The sequence below is a fragment of the Falco rusticolus genome, chromosome 6 (genome assembly GCF_015220075.1).
Source record: "Falco rusticolus isolate bFalRus1 chromosome 6, bFalRus1.pri, whole genome shotgun sequence".
Classification (NCBI taxonomy): Eukaryota; Metazoa; Chordata; class Aves; order Falconiformes; family Falconidae; genus Falco; species Falco rusticolus.
Genome location: NC_051192.1, coordinates 89832804 through 89849133, shown reverse-complemented (window position 1 = coordinate 89849133; position 16330 = coordinate 89832804). Strand labels below are relative to the sequence as shown.

Genomic DNA, 16330 nt, shown 5'->3' with positions numbered 1-16330 from the left:
GGCAAAGCAAGTTAATGTTTGCATTACTTATATTTCATTTGCAAAAAAGAATCTGAATTATTAATTTAAACATATTTAAGGCCTAAATAGCATAGACAGGAACACATGAACAAGTAATGATCATATACATACATTAAAAAATGTACTGTAGTTATTGAGCTTTTGAATTAGTAAAATAACATACATGAATAAAATAAAATTACTCTTGTTTTTAACTTCTTTTTTCTCTTCCTACATTACCAGAGTCACTTAGTTTTCACAGATTTTTGCCACTCGGCTTTCATATACTGTCATTTTAATGGATTTGTAGGTACAAAAAATTAAAAAGTGATGAAAGAAGTAAAATTATATAATAGGAAAACCATAGCATGAAAGAAATTGAGGTATGTTGAGATTACCAGCTCTCAAGACCAATAAAATCTTAACACATGGCTCAAAATTTTAAAATCCTTTAAATTGGTCATCCAGTTTTACAAAAATATAAGTTGTTTTGGCTTACAAAAGAGAAAGTCCACAGAGATTTTTACATAAAATAGCTTGCTGACAAAATTATTTTAAAACATTGAAAAATAGTATGTAAAAATGTAGGCTGAATCTGTCATTCTAACTCCACCAGGACAGTCCCTTCCTTAGTAAGAAAGCTTCTAACATCAGTAAGTCTACTTAGCAGCCTGTGAACAACGTGGCAGAACATAGCCCTAAATTATCTTTAGAACCACATGTAGTGTACACCTTCTTTCTTCGTAATCCACACTACAGTGTACAGTAGAAACAGACAGGCATAATTCTGTTCCCCTCACACAAAACTCTGAGATCCAGGAACTATCTGCCTCCCCCCCAAAACACACTGGACCTTCTTGTCATTTTACTGCCTTCTTGTATAAGTAATAAATCTAATGCAACACACAAATGTGTGTCTGTGTGTGTGCATGTGGCCATATGTTTGTGTAAACCTCGAGTGGGAGAAAACACTACAGCAAAGGAACACAAGAGTGGAATTGATTTGCCTTACAAATATTCAGGCAACAGATTAACTGCTCTTAAACTCTTGGATTACTTTCCAATGTCCAATACTATTCCTTACTTCTTCCCAAGGAAGAGGAAAGAATTGCCTGTTTTTCATGAGAGGTAGGACCTTGAAAGACAGGTAATGGCCATTCTGCTGTACAATCATATTACCACAAACTGTGAAAACTTGATATTTAAGTTGAACAATAATTTCAGGGATGTGGATTTTAAAAAATGGTTATGTTCCTTCATCTTACTATGACATCTTTCTGTGGTAAGATAAACCTGATGTATACACATGTAACATTCATACAGAAGAAATGCTATAAGGGAGAAAAACGGGAGAAAAGGCAACATCTCCATCAATAAGCAAACATGGGCCAGGCACAAGACATATACCCAAACCAGTTCAGATGCAGGTAGAGTACAATGGTAAGTGTATTTTTGCATGCCCGTTTAAATTCTGTAAGCCTCCATAAATGCAGTTATCATTACCATTGTTGCCTTATCATTCTCAGTGATTGCTCTCTTTCAGTCAAGTACAAAGGCAGGCTGAATATAAATGTTTTGTCATAAAACTGCTATTCAAACAATAAAAAGGGTTATAATAGTACTAAAAAAATCACCCCCAGGGCTGCAGCACAGACTGGTACTATGCATATTGAGGCAGCACAAAGCAGTGCTAGTCACATACTTCTACCCATAGGACCCTTCCACTGCATCTGTACTTAATATCAGCATGTTGCCAAAAGTGATCCAGGTATTATCAGGTAGTCAAGATATACAGAATATTTTGGAATCTCACTCAATAAGATGAACACAGTTTAATATTATTGCATATTTGTATTGAATTCAGCAAATATCAACAAATTTAGCTTAAGGATTTGTCTTTAATTTTTAAAAAGAAAACTGCTTCAATTATGTTTTCTGCCTTTATCCAAAAATGCTTTTGTTGATCCCAGGTCTAGCCACGTAGTGCCACCCAGGGGCCAACTGCAACATGGTTCAACACAGCCATCTTGACAAATAGCCTCAAAAAAGCATTATGCAATACATCCCAGACCGGCTTCTGCACAGGCTTGAGTATTCTTTTTAAAATGTCTTAAAGGCTTTGGTATCCTTTTTTGTAGCATAGAGACAAGAAAGGTAGGGTCAGGTCAGGCAGGGAAGGGTGAAAGAACATGTAACAAGCAAGGGACCACCAAAACAAAACAAACAAATTACTCCCATAGAGTGACAGGATGGTTATCAGATTAAAAAAATAAATAAATAAATAAATAAAAAAAGAAAAGACAAAAAGACAAAAATACAAAAAGAAAAAAACCCCACAGGTAGAATTTAAAACAAAAGGTTTATCAGCACCAAAAGCCCACTGCCCTGGGTAAATGTGCTTCCTTGCAACAATAAAGACAAATAAAGTACTAAAAAAGGATAAAGCAGGAGATTACAGACCTAGCTGTGGTTTGATAAATGGCACTCTACTCCACTCTGCTTATTGTGTACTTCATACCTCGCTCTTGAATATGGAAGAGAATTTTATTAAAGATTTAGCCACGGTGGTGGTGGTGACTGGCTCACAGTAATTTTCCTACAAAGTAGTTTAATCTATCACAGGGCAGACAGTGCACCTTCTTACCATGTATCATATCTGTCTATTGAGTAAGTGCTATCCAAATCCAATTTCTTTTCATTTTTGGAACCTGTGATGCATATTCAAGATACATTTTCTTTTTGTCTGTGGCCTAAATTAGGTGCTGTATAAAGAAAAAAAAAGAAGAAAAAAAAAGTGAAGTAATGAAAAAGGCTGGACTCGGGAGGCTACATTTCTCAGCGGGCATTTTCTTTTTACTTCCCCCCAAAAAAGATTCAGTACAGTACTAATGATGCAAAACAATGGGTACGTATGGGTGGCACCGCACTCACGACACTGCCGGTGCACAGCCATACCTCCACAACCTTGCTCCAGCTCTTACAGGTGAAACTCATAAAACCACTATATTAAAGCCTTAGCTTTCTTTAATAGTTCAATGCTTGTTTTCTGTATTTAATTAAAATAATGACCAAAATAATTGTGCTTTATTTTACTGAATTATCTGAGGCTGGAAAATCATTGGTTTAGGCAATCAAAAATAGAGCCCAAGGATTTAGAAAGTACAGAATGATTCTTTTCTTTTTACCCAATCCAACCAAGCCTAAGATACAGCTTCTAACAATTTCTTCATTTTAACTGTAAATGACCTGTATGATTCAACAAGAATTTAAGAAACTAATTACTTCTTAATTCTGCTAATTTATCATTTCTGGTATTTCCTCCCAGACCGTGGCTTTTGGGTTAGGAACTGGGGAATTTTTCCATTTCCTTACTCATGCATGTCTACCAAGCACATTTGCCTGAGAGAAATTCAAGATGACTAATCCAAAATTGATTGTTACATATGGAGACCCCTTTTTTGGAGACTACCATTAATACAGAATATAGTAGTCCTCCCAGATCTCAGCATGAAGCACATCAAAGCATAAAATACACAGGTAGATCAACAAACATTCCACAGGAAACTAAAGGTAATGATGGACTTTGTCCTTTGTGGTTTGTATCCTCTATGTATTAGTCTGCTCCATTCCCTTTGTTAAACCAGCATCTAAGATCAGTGTATGCATTTCAAAGTGATAATCAGAACATTTAATCCAATAACATGTTTGAATTTATGCCTGCTACGTTATGGGTGATTATCAGATGTTAAATTTACTGTGCCAAGGGAAAATAAACTTTATATATACGATTATTTTTTTACCTGGAGTAGCTTCGAAGGGCAATTTTGGAAATGAGAGAAGAGTCTTATCCTAGAAGAACTAGCTGATACCATAAAATCTATTCCAGCTTTGGTCCCATGGAAGAATCATTTTCAGGTTGTATCAACAAGAACTTTTCTTTCAACTTGATCTTTTTTTGAGATATGCAACAGGCTTAAACAGTTACCTCTAACATGTTTTTTCACTTGATGTCTGTGATATATTTTTCTCTTGGACATTCTGTTTCTAATCTCTGTCTTTTTATCACCACATTTTTCCTTAATAATTTAAGCATCCCTATCCTAGTACCTGTAGACATAGTCCTATCCAGGTCTGAGACTTCAGCAACAGCAGAGACTACAAAGAATGGTGTTCACGTACTCAAGTATTAATGATTTTCATCAGTCTCTTCAAAATGTGTGCAGGACTAACAATTTCAGTCCATATTTCACCTTAGACAAGACCACTGACAAAACAAGTCAGGTTAGCGTACTCTCAGTTTGCTGAAAGCTTATTACTCACTAGAAGTTGTTCTAAAAGTCTTTCCTAATCAGTTCCCTGCCTCTACAAGGACAACACTTACCCTCATAGATTAATTGAAAGGATTCCTAAATTTTTCATTTTATCATGGGATTTTTTCCCTGATTTCATTACAGATCATATTTTTGTCTAGTGAACAATATACACTATGTTAACATACACTTTGAATGAAAAAGCATACAGCTTACCTGTTTCATTTTCTACTATTTCAGTTTTTCCCATAGTGCTAATATTACAGAATCTCATTATTTCTTTGCTCAGATGTAAATCACTCAATGTCCTGTTTCTTCCAAGTCGACAGTTTAGTCATCTTTGACTGCGATATCCCTACTGCTTCTGTGAAGGGTATTCTCTGAGGTAGCACTCATGCAGCGATGTTCTGTGAGAGCCTGAAAATATTTTCAATGGAGCTGAAGATTGATGGAGTTTAATTCTTGCGATTTTTCCTCAAAAGGCAGGCTTCTTCTGGACTTTTTTTGTTTAGAAGTTACAGTTGTGGTGCTTCTTTTGGTCTTCTAATGCCTTTCTGCCTGATGTCTTTTTCACAGCATGGCAGATCCTCTGTTGTATCCACAGCATCAGGGCACTGCCTAGTCTCTCTGACCATCCTTCTGGTCTTTAATCTTACTTATCAAAGTAAATGACTTTTTAAATTTGGATTTGTCAGCACCATCTTTCCAAAGTTTTCTGTCCAAGGTCTCAGACCCATTTGGGTTTCAGAAAAAGGACTCAATTAGCAGCAATATTTAAATTTGTCTTTAATAACTCCCAAACACTTTTACAGTTTCATCTTTGCTTAGAAAATGCCTAGAAAAAGTATCTGGTTTATATTTATATGGAATGGAATACTTTTCAAATTCCTCTAATACAACTAGTTTTCTTAGCTGATTTAACTGAGAACTACTGAAAACATCAAGTGATTGTCATCCTATCAAAAGAAATAACACTACCACTTAACATCTTTATTCTGAGGTATCTATTTCTTGCAGTTACTTACTGGAAGTGCTGTTTGTCCTACACATCTTCAGAGAATTTGTAATGGGTAGAGGTTTAACAACGCTCTTTTTCCATCAAGGATATTTTCTCAGTTACTTGTGGTATTTTATCTCATTTTACTTGTGGTATTACATTTTCTTGAGGAAATGTTCTGATCTAGGGAGTTTGACAGGGACCTGTATTGTTATGATCTGAGTTGCAGTCGTTCTCTGCTACATACTACTAGGTACTACACACTTCACCGACAGTGCAATTTGCCATGGGCTTTCACAGCTACAGTTTCCCACAGATGGGATTAAAAACTTGTAGATAATAGCAGAGACAAGGTAACCAAAAAAAGGCATTACACAATCACTGTCAGTAAGGATGCTGTCCAGATAAGCAACAATATAAGCAAAGGTGAGCAAAACTAGACTTAAAGCTCTGATTTACATTAAATGTCATAGCACCAAGGAGGAAGGCTGCTCAGCTTCTGTGCTGGAAGGAGAAACCTAACTGAAGTGTGTCACTGATGGGGGAAAGAGGGTATTGGACATTTGAAGAAGATACTCTGAACCAAATATTTAAGACAAGAACTAAATAAATGAGCATCCTAGCTTTCACTTTAATAGCGTGTCCATGTAATTACAAATACAAAAAAGAAACTGAGGAGAGAATAAGAGAATAAGTTCGGGAGCATCTCAGGCCAATCCAAAAGTTTTGAAAATCTGTCACTCTGCACATGAGAAAAATGCAATTGTACATGAAAGAGATCTATCAGCTTAGATATGTGCAGAAATAACTTGCTGTAGGAACAGAAGTACAGGAATGTTGCAAGTCAGAAACACTGACAGAAAGCATGGAGAAAAAAAAATTTCAAGATACTTGTTAGGATTAGATATACTTTTTTCTCTCCATCACATTCTGAATGTTACATTCATAAGAAGTTGGGATAATATCTAACCAGGAAGAAAAAATAGTTTAAATGGAAAAATCAGAAATCGGTAATACAGTGAAGAAAACTCTTACGGTACTTTAGAGTAGCTTGCAAACTGAATGATCCAAAAAACTGATTTGGCGATGCTGGTATAGGATGAACCGTCTTATCAAGTCAGAAACACTATACCTGAAATATAAACATGAACCTGCCTCGATGTCAAATACCTTCTTGGACGATTTATAATAGAATCGCTGCCATTCCTGAGACAAATTAAAACTATATTCTTCTTTTCATTCCATACAGAGGTGGGCCTTTTTCTGCAAACACCTGTATAACCTTAGAATTTTAAGTTGCAATGGTAACCAAGCATTAAAGCAGCTATTGCACATCTGCACACCTCTGGCTGTTTATACCTTCACTGGTTTGAGACAAAACCTTGCTTCAGCCAGACTGTGGACTAATCCCTAAGGCCAGATCATTCTTTGACAAAAGTAGGAAGTATTGTCCTAGAATATTATTTCAGACTAGCTGCCATATTTAGCAGGCAGATATTTCTAAGAATCTGGTTTTGCATCCTTTGAGATGACTAAAAGCATCTCAAGGATCTACCTATTCACCTAGTTTACCACTTAAAGATTTTGAAACCTAGGTTCCTTTTCTGAGTTTTTCATTATAGAGTATTTAGAACCTTTCTCACCTTTCTGTTTTAAACCACTGTATGGGTTTTGGTCTTGACTGTCAATCAGAACAGTACACACTCATTTTTAATAATTGGATCTGAAGAACATGTTGAATTACTTCTTACTTCACAGAGAAGAATATGAATTAGAACAAATAGAATCTATATTGCAGCAAGAAAGTAAGACTTAAGGTGAAGAGGTCTCAACATTACACATTCAGCGATCAAAGATGATATAAAATTGTTGTCTTAAAACAATCTAAAATCATCTATTAAACATTACTGCAAAATTCAGATTAAGCTTTAGAAAACCCAGTTGTACTGAAACACGGACATAAAGATACCTTTTCAACATAAAACCAAGTTTTCATCATGGCATACTTCCATACTATCATCATGTGAAATATGTGTCACAATCTCAAATAAGATTAACCTGATCTGACTATTTCATAAAGTATTTATAGGCAACAGACCAAACCCTGTAATTCTCCTAAATCAGAGCAGCTTTCCTGAAATCTTGGTAGCAGCTCGGGTACTCTACATAGACTCTACCTGAGAAACTGACCAAGGAATTTTTTTTTTTCTAAGTAAAAAAATGTATTTTTACTAATTCTGATTAATAGGATATACGCGAACATATCTTTTTAGATTGTATTGATTTTCCCACCTAAAGCAAAAAAAAAAAAAATCTGTCAGAGATCTAATCTCCATACAAGGATCAAAAGATATGCCAGATATGTCCAGATAACTGGCTTCACACTGTCTTCTCCCTTCTTAGCTGCTTCTGTCAAGTTTTATATCCTGTCACGTCCATAGCAAGCACATACTTTTTTAGCCACCCTGCAAGATTTGGTTCTCAGTCTGGATCAGAAACACGGAGTAAACCAAGCAAGACATTCAGCATGTGGCAGCTGAGCAGAGCATGCTACTTTGAGGTAGGGAGGGCCCACACTGCTCTCTAACCTGGGTACCTCAAACTTTCAGTGAATATGTGGAGCATTTAGTAACCAAAGGCTCTACATGGCTGAAGAACTAAAAAACAGTCATTAAACACCACACACAGCCATCACATTCAGATGATACTGTATAATACACACATTTGGTCTCTCTGTGTTTGGCATGCAAGTTGGACTCTTCACCATTTGAGTAAGAGCTAGGAAGAAATTTTAAAATACAAATATGTTGATGTTGCTTAGACCCTTCAAAGGTTTTTTGAGAATTTTTAACGCATATTTTTTCCCCTACAAAGGGAACATAACTCAATTACACAACAAATAAGTTCAGCTGTTACGGTTATGTATGCAGTAAACAAAAATGTAAAGAAACTTATTCCTGTTGAAAACACTAATAAAATCTAGCAGACATTCACAGATGCAGAAAAGTTCCCCAGTCCTCTTTGAGCTCATTAAGAAAGTGAATAAGGAAATTACCTCTTCTGCCTATGTATTTAATATCAGCTTTATCTAGAAACAGCACGGTTTCATTAGTATCTGTCACAACATTAGCATTATATTAGAAATGGCTTGAAGCCAATATCCCAGGTACAACAATCCCAAACCCTGGGAAAGGCCAGACACAGGTTGTACAACACAGACAGCCTTTGCATCTTATGAATGATGGTTTACTGCTGGAAAATTTTACTTTTCTTTCTTGATCTCATCTATCTCAGACTTTTTCATATAACCTATGGCTAACAATGTATTTTTCTAGGCTAAATTACTGAAGACATAATGATATTCAGAAAGTTAAAAAAAAAATCACTGAATTGTATTATTGCTCAATATAAATATTTGCCCAGAAGTGTTTCTCTAATCAATATTTAAAGTGAGTCAAGGAAGTTTAATAGCTAAATCTTGCTTTCATTACATGTCATCATCTTTTATCTGATAACTTCTGAAGCTATAGACCCCTCAGAGGTTCAGAGAAAGCAAACAATTAATTTCACAAAATTTTCATAAGAAAAAAATTCTTGTTTGAAAAAATATAACAAAACTGGATTAACATTTTCATGCAGTCACGATGGCACTAACATAATGCAATAATTTCTTTAATAATGAAATACGCTTTGATCCCATTGTATGTTTCAGAAATAATTATATCCTGTCAAAGCACAAAAGAAAATGAAAATACAAATGGTTCACAAACAAAAATCATTGTAAATCACGAGCAATATATGAGTATCTATTTAGGACAAATATTGTACTTAGGGAGTGTGTGTATATACCTGTGCACATGTGCGTACAGACCTGTTGTTGTGGTGCCTACCAGAAATGTCTCCTGGTCTGGTGTTTGCTATTTCTTGCCATTGTGACAGCTCTCTGCTGAAATCCAAGTTAAATGTTTATTTGCACTACAGTTTTCAGTGTACCAATGAATAAAACATTGCTGTTTTATTTTGTAAAAAGTACTACCAAATCCTCCCATACAAACATGATATCAAACCTTTTTTGCAGCATGAGTCACTGATGAGAATGAGCATTGAAGAACTAGAGGATAAACAAAGTACTAAATAATTTACTTACGGTGTACCTGTCTCTTACAATGCCAGCTCCGAATCGGGAAACCGGAGCACTAGGTGCTACCCTTTGCACTGACACAAACCAAGGTCTCTGCCCCAAACTGCTTACTAAGAAAGTACAAGACCAACACAAACTCAGTGCTGAGGGACAGATGGGAAAGCCAAGGAAACAGCACTATCAATGGAGTAGTCAGTAGTGTCTAAATACCAGCCAGGTTTATTAATTACAATTTATACTGTGAATGTGCTATTTTTAGGCTCAAGCACTGAAAGTTGTCTAGGGGAATGGATGCCTAATTTCTGCAGGAGCTCTGTAGCCAAATCAAGTTTTCTGGATAATTTTGCATACATCAGTTGAATTTCTAGGTAACAGAGAAACATTTTTGAACACACATAAATGCACAGACTGTGATTCACTTCACTCATTAGCAGATGAAGTGACTGTAATTTTTTTTTTACATTCAGTGAAAAAAAAATATCTGCATTCCCTCCCAAAATCTTAAATATGTCTTTTAAAAAATGTTTAACACTTGGAAGTTTAGTTAATGCAAACATTTTCCATGTAAAGCTTGATCTGCTGTGGCAAATTATCAAAGATGGCACATACCTCTCAGATCATCAAAAATCAAATGAGCATTTATAGTCTCAAGGGCCTTTTGTTGTGAAATTGGGAAAAATACAGTGGCACACAGGTAAAGTTACTCCACGGCTATCTCTGCTACTTGTGCTTTGTATGACTACAAGAGTACTGACAAACTTAGCATAAAGATGAGACAACTGACATTCAGGAAAACAAAATAATCAGAAAAAAATGACCTAAACCAAAACGAAATGCAACAAAAGCCACTACATATCATCATTAAAGAAAATGTTATTCATGTGTTCCGTTCTTAGCATTGAGTAATTATGGCAAGCACGGTTTAGGAAAATGTTTAAAGAAAAGCCTTCAATAATCTTGAAGTAAATGATCTTACGGAAGTGAGGTGACAAACTAGTGAAACTACTAAACTGGAAGCCTGGAAGAACTGCTGCTGACTACTACTCATTTTCACTGTGTTAAAACAAACATCATCTTATATTTCTTAGTGAATGTAGCAGTTTTTACCCATACAATACACAAATTCATTCTTACCTATGACACACTTTTAGATGCTCCCATAGAATGTGCTTTGAAAACCTGGATACAATACACTACTAGACTGCAGTGGTCAACACTGTTTTATGGCCATATGCTTTATGGCCAACATTGACCTCACTATTTGATTTCCCAGTGCCTAAATTCTTCTCTGGCAATGGAGACAATACTTGCTTTCTCTCTACTTTTATACTTTTTTTGTACAATGCTGTATTTCTTCTGTACATCATTACATTGGAGGCTGGAACAACCAAAGGACTATAAGAATACGTGTAGCAAAGATACAGATATAACAGCATCATTCAGCCAGAGCTTTAGCTTGTTAAAGTGGATCCTTGTTCTGTTTTGGACTCCAGATAAAGGTGAGAAAAATAAACACTGAACTTAACTGTTGTGAAACAAGCATTCTCAACCTCTTCAAGCTAACACCACTTAAAATTATTTAAATTTGCACATCTCAAGTATCAGTCATGTTTAACTGCTATCCAGCTTGGCTTTTGTTGGTGTTTTCCAGCCAGACCACAGATGTCAAACACCAGAATAAGTTCAGCTGCCTGAAACTGGGATGCAAGGCACAGGGAATAAGAGATACTACTTTTGCAATATAGGGAAGGATTAAGTGCTATATAGTAATATAAATGCACTGATAATGCCAAGAACATAGGAAGGAGAAGAAAGGTAAACTTGGATTTTTAGCAGGATTGTTAAATTTGGATAAACCTCCAGAATTTAACTCAGCACAGTGACCCCTATAGTGAAAGAGGCATGTGGCACAAGCCAGAAAGAAACTACAAGTAGCAGAGGGGCAAAAAGGTGTCCCCTTTGCCTCAAACTATTAATTAGCAACTAGCAAAGCTGTACCACAGATTCGCTGCTCCAGCATGCCTCCTCCAGAGGTTGCTGCTAGTCTGCCTCATTATCATCTGGATGGAAAACAACACTTTCCTGGGAGTTCTCTGCAATGGTCTTATTGATTAAGTTCCCACAGTGTTAAATCATTCTGTAGCTTTCACTCCATTCTGCCTACCTTCCCACCCCTGAATAATAAAAGCTTTGGTGGATTTATGGGGGTGGTGCAGTAGATGAGGAACATTTGATAAACACCATAGCATAATACAGTTTCTATTTCTGCAATGCCCTTAGCTTCAGAACATTTCAGATGCCAAAACAGTATTTAAAAAAGCAAAATTAAACTAATCTGACTTTGTTCTTGCTTGTATACTGCTTCTGTTACCCTTAGGAATCTCTGCAAAACACATCCAAATGTGTCTTTTCCTGGCTGTACTGAATTTGAAATAATGAGGGGAAAACCTAGTAAGGCAATGACGGCTCCCTTTTCATCATCCTTCAGGTTGGAGTTACCCAACACTTCAAAATACATTTTGTGTTATTTTTTCACAGACATACATCTGAGATATGCAAATCTATGTAACACAATTAAAAAAAAAAAAAAAGGCAACAACAAAAATCTGACTTCTACTGGAAATAAAAATGCATTCTCTCTCATTGTGAAAGAACCTACCCAGAGTCATGGATCCTTATGTCACTGGAACAACAATAAAGGCTTAGGCTTAAGATTACTGTAGATTTGGCTGTGTTATTTTGGAACTGAGGGTAACGGGGGAAATTTTTTTAATGGATCATGCATCAAGGAGACACTAAGGGTTAAGTTCCTTAGAGGATCCAAACAAGGGAAGAGGCAACTTATCTAAATGGACCCTGAGCTACCCTGAGGGGAAGTGGACTGACAAAGATGACTCGGGAGAGATGTTCTGAAAGTGTAAAAAAAGTGATTGTTATCCAGAAAAGAAGGTAGAAAGTGACTGAAACCATCACTTAAGAAAAGACCAAGGTAAGTGTATGTTAGAAAGGAGGAAAAAAGGAAGGTGAGGCTGGACCAGGTTTTTAGCTTTTTGGCAACATGATGAAGTGATAAATTTCAGTCGATAGGTATTTTCAGTTGAAAATTGAATATTTCTCATTCATGGAAAAGAAAGAAAAAACATGTCTGTTATACGGCACTTCACAGATCCTACAAGAGGAATTCTTGTTATGCATAGAAATATTTCTTAAGTACAACATTAACAAGATTTTATTATTAACTCAGAATGCACCGTTTTGAATTCAAATCTGCATTTGTGAAATGCAGATTTCATGAATCTGTATATGGGGAGGGGCTAGAGTTCAAGGTTTTTACTATCTTTTTCAGATTACTGATCACTAACGTAATGACCTCACCCATTAGCTTTTCTTCTGCCCATGGTTGCCTATCATATGATTTCTAGTCCCTTACTACCAGCAGCAAGTAGATTGACTCCCTCCAGACAAACAGCACGGATCCCTTCTCTTTCCTACAATCATTTTTAAACAAACTAGCTGTTGTCACATCCGCCAGCCGGCTCTGCCCCGTGCTGCTGGTGCGTCCTCAGGAGCAGCCAGCAGGAGCTGAGCCTGCACCCAGGTCACTGTTCTTCCTCTTCCTGCCATCAAGGGATATTTTTGCTTGCTGCATTTCTTTCTGCCTGGATATACCTTTAATTCATTATTGAGAGGAAATCTATTCCAGAAAAAGAGGAGGAAGAATTGCTAATACTCTGAGTTAGCAGGCACTTACACTTGGATTCAACAGATGAATTTCTGCAGGAAAGAAATTAAACAACTACACTGAAATGAATTCAATATGAAAAATGGAAACATCAGATCACCAATATGCTCTAAACACAATAAAACCTGTGGCAGGAACTTGCATGTTATTTCTAATATCCCAGCTTATTCCCACTACAAATAATTACATTTTGCTACTTAATGATATCAACAGGTTTACTTTGATGATTTGAATTTTACTTCCTCCCCCACCCTCTCAAAACTCTTGTATTGTGCCCACTTCATTAGTTATTACATTTTAACCAGGATGTATAGATGTACATCTTGTTTGACTCTTGGTATTGTTCATGAGGAGCGCATTTTCTTACCCATCGTTACAGAAAGTACTAACTCATTCCACAATAATTCCCACTGACTTCAATCTAAATGCTCACAGAGTAAATTACTAAAAAGAATTAGTGAAAGCAAAACTTTTGCATTAGTTTGCACATTTAGCTTTAAAAGGAAAACAAAACAGAGGTATGCTCTGTTCTTCTTACGACTAAACATATATATATGCATTCCTCTAACATTTAAAAAAAACTTAGTTGAAATTCATCCACTGGAAATATTTCAAATGTTTTAAGTCACTTCTTAGCTATCAAACCATATTCACACTCCATCCTTCGCAAATTCTTCTTTATTTGATGAACTAGTATTACTGGGAAGACAGTTCTTAGAGCTACAGCTGTAACAGTGATGAAGTTTCTTGATGAATATGTCTTTTTCCACTTCAGAAAGTGCTCTCAAAGAGGTAGGTTTCTGGATCAGAAACTATGATTCAGTACAAATTTGTCCTGGGACTTACAATCAGGTTCAGCAGAAAGTTCTATAGCCCGAGCCGGAGGTTTCAGCTGAACATAATTACAACTTTTAGTATAAGATAGAATTTACCAGGGGACCATCCAATAATTAAGACATGAAAAAAGGCCATAAGGAAAAGATACAGTTTCCAGAATTCTATTCTAAGAATAAACATGAAACTGAAATGTTTCTATTACTCTGCAGAACTGAACATAATATTTGACATATTTGACCATTACATTTTCTTAAATAACATTTTCCTAGTTCTCAAATGAATAAAACAGGAAATGTAGAAACCAATTTTCAAACAGCAAGCACAGGTTGACATTCATCCCACGTAATTTTATCCACCTAAAAGTTAAATATTTAGTGTAAGATAAGTTTCCAAGAGTTATCAAGCAGGCAGTGACGAGAAACACACCAGCGTTTGAAAAGCCCATTCTACAGTTTGTGCACTGTGGAATACAACTATGATCTGTAACCAATAAACTGTTTTCTCCTCCTTTCTTTCTCTTCTGGAGTAGTTACATGTGCAAATACAGGTTTTGTTTAGTTTTGCTTTTTTTTGTCTGCTTTATCTAAATTTTTATCTGCTTTTCCATTGAAGTTGGTGAGATGGATTAGACGGATTGTTCTCTGAAGGTGCCTCTCTCTCCCTTGCCTGCCTGTGTGGCTTAGGTAAAATGCTTAAATTTGTGTAAGCCACTAGTTTGAGTAACTAAATGTAGTAAGTCTGACTCACTGACAGGTTCCAAAATGCAGTATTTTTAAATCAATATTTCAAATCATCAAATATATCAAATTACCAATACACGACGCTGGTTTTAGTAGATGCCAAAAAGAATAGTTGTTGGCCATACGTCACAATATTTTTAACCACAATCATTTACAGGAAGTTGAGCTATCAGAACACAGAGAGATCTACTGACCCCTAATGATAAACAGTGAGTTGGGTGCAGCTGCTGCAAAGGACCATCTAGCTGAATGGTCACAGTCAGAAAAATATACAGTTTATAAATATAGTTATCTATACAGTCTAAAGGAAATAGGTTGAACAAAAACCCAAATATTTTTCTTTGAAAAGCAATATTACAAGAAATTACAAATATCCATCTCAGTCTAATTTCTTCATGCAATGTTGTGGCACTAATAGTTAACAAAATTCTCATGTATCACAAAACAGAAGCAAGGAAGAATCTCTCCCTATGAAAAATTTTGGTGAGACCGCTTTTATAACACTTATTCGCACTGCAGAGAATGTGTGAAGTAGAAAACTTAGAAGAGAGCTACATAAGTGATGCAAGGTTATAAAAAAAAGAGGGGGGGACTGAATTTGGTACAACTAGTTTATCAAAGGGAAGGTCAAAAGTGTCATTTACAAACGGAAAAAATATATCAGAGAAACAGCTTAAAATATACTTCATAAAAACTTTGAAGGACACTTTTTCTGCATAGGGAGAGGAAATGTATTCTTCAAGTGTGAGCAGGCAGATCAAAGATGAAAAGTTAAGGAAAAGGGAAATTATCAGTGGTGTGATGCACGTGCCCTAACGGGGGAATCTAAAACTGCAACAAAGTTTAGGGTCTCTTTAAAGTTAATGGAAAGAACCAAGCACCTTCAGAGGACAATTCACCTCATCCTAAACAGCAGCCTGAAATTACGTGGAATGCATCTGGTCATACCTGTTTCTCTCCTCTCACTAGAACAGGGACAAAAATGACTAGTTCAGACTAGTTCAGTTCTATGCTTTATATGTCCAAAGTTAGGTGAGACATATCCCAGCCTGTATTATTTTTTAGAGCCAGACTGTCTTCAGGAGCTGCAGTATTTATCACCAGAAAACATAATCTGTATTTTTCTTTCTCCTGGGGAGGAAACCTTATCCCCTTGCCTGAGTGTAAGAGTGTAGAGAGAAAGAAAGAGGGAATCTTTCAGTAGCTTAGGGCAGTAGTGCATAATCACTAGATTTTTCATTTCAGCTTTCAACTTGAAATTACAGATCTAACTTCCATTTGTGACTGCTATGACTGTACTGAGATTAGCATTTACTATATCACTTTCTACAGCTGGTATAAGTGAAAATATTTATGCATACAGTGAGAGGAGAAAAGTATCTGCCAAAACCTGTGGGTGCCACTAAAAACAACATTTCTTTCAAATCTTTGGTTTTGTATGGTGTGCAGCACAATGGTACTCTGCTTACAGTTGGAAATACCAGGCACTTCCATAATCCAAAAAAATAAAGTAAAAATAATTATTGCCCTGTAGCAGTAATTATATCTGGAGCAAATTAGGCA

General features: G+C 36.0%; 1 long non-coding RNA gene across 1 annotated transcript in view; it reads right to left on the bottom strand.

Moving 5' to 3' along the window:
* LOC119150173 overlaps nt 1-16330 on the bottom strand; it is a 181694-nt gene that overhangs the window by 103858 nt on the left and 61506 nt on the right. The gene's annotated exons all lie outside the window — the stretch shown is intronic.